This window comes from Penaeus monodon, chromosome 15 (assembly GCF_015228065.2).
Source record: "Penaeus monodon isolate SGIC_2016 chromosome 15, NSTDA_Pmon_1, whole genome shotgun sequence".
In the NCBI taxonomy this organism is placed as follows: Eukaryota; Metazoa; Arthropoda; class Malacostraca; order Decapoda; family Penaeidae; genus Penaeus; species Penaeus monodon.
This window is the reverse complement of record NC_051400.1, coordinates 28,134,652-28,135,559: the sequence shown is the minus strand read 5'-3', so window position 1 is coordinate 28,135,559 and position 908 is coordinate 28,134,652.

The following is a 908-nucleotide window of genomic DNA, read 5'->3' as shown; positions in this document are numbered from 1 at the left end:
TGGGAATGTATATTAAATGGATCGATAACGAAGATAATGCCCTTGGCCGTGGGAGTTTACCTAAATCACTGAATGAACTAGCACTTTTTTATCCCGTGACAACTGACCTCGTTTAGATTACTAGAAATAGCGTTGTGGTTCTACAACATGGTGCTTGGAGAATAGAGAAAAATAGTGTCCAAGCTTAGACACTATTGTATGTAGGCCTATGTGAAACTATCATCACTATTTTGATGTTATATATCCCCGTCATTATACTTTCACATTACGTAATGATGCTAAGAACCTATCTCACTGGAGTACACTCATAACCTTTATCTAGGATTTGATCATTTCTATGACTCATGTTTAATAAACTTGAGCAGATGAAAACCAACGAATTTAAACCTGCAATCAACATATTGTAAACAATTTGATCGCTATTGGTGGCTATGATACAGATTTTGAACTGTGAAGATAATATATTCGAAATTCAAAAATAAATATCACTTACTCGAAACGTGAAAATAAATACAAAAAAAACGTTATAATGTGTGTCATGTTGCAATATGAGACGAGGTAAACTTTACTTAGTAATGGACAGAATGACAAATCTAAGGCACTTTTCTTCTATGGCATTTCCTTCGCAAACTGATGAAAAGAAAGTTGTGCAATACGTAAATAAAAACAACAGTACCTTTGTTAAGCTGCTGAGCTCACGTTATCAATAAGCACCCACGTAATTTGGTCTTGGAAACCAGACGCTTCAACCATTAAGGAATGACTCAGGTGCTGCCATCTGATATCCAGATTTCAGGAGAATGTAAACATTTTTTTTTATTATTATTTGTTATTTTTATCTAGCCTGAAATTTGTTCTTTTATATTTATTTCGCACATTCATTTGCCCATCGTGTAACTACGTATATC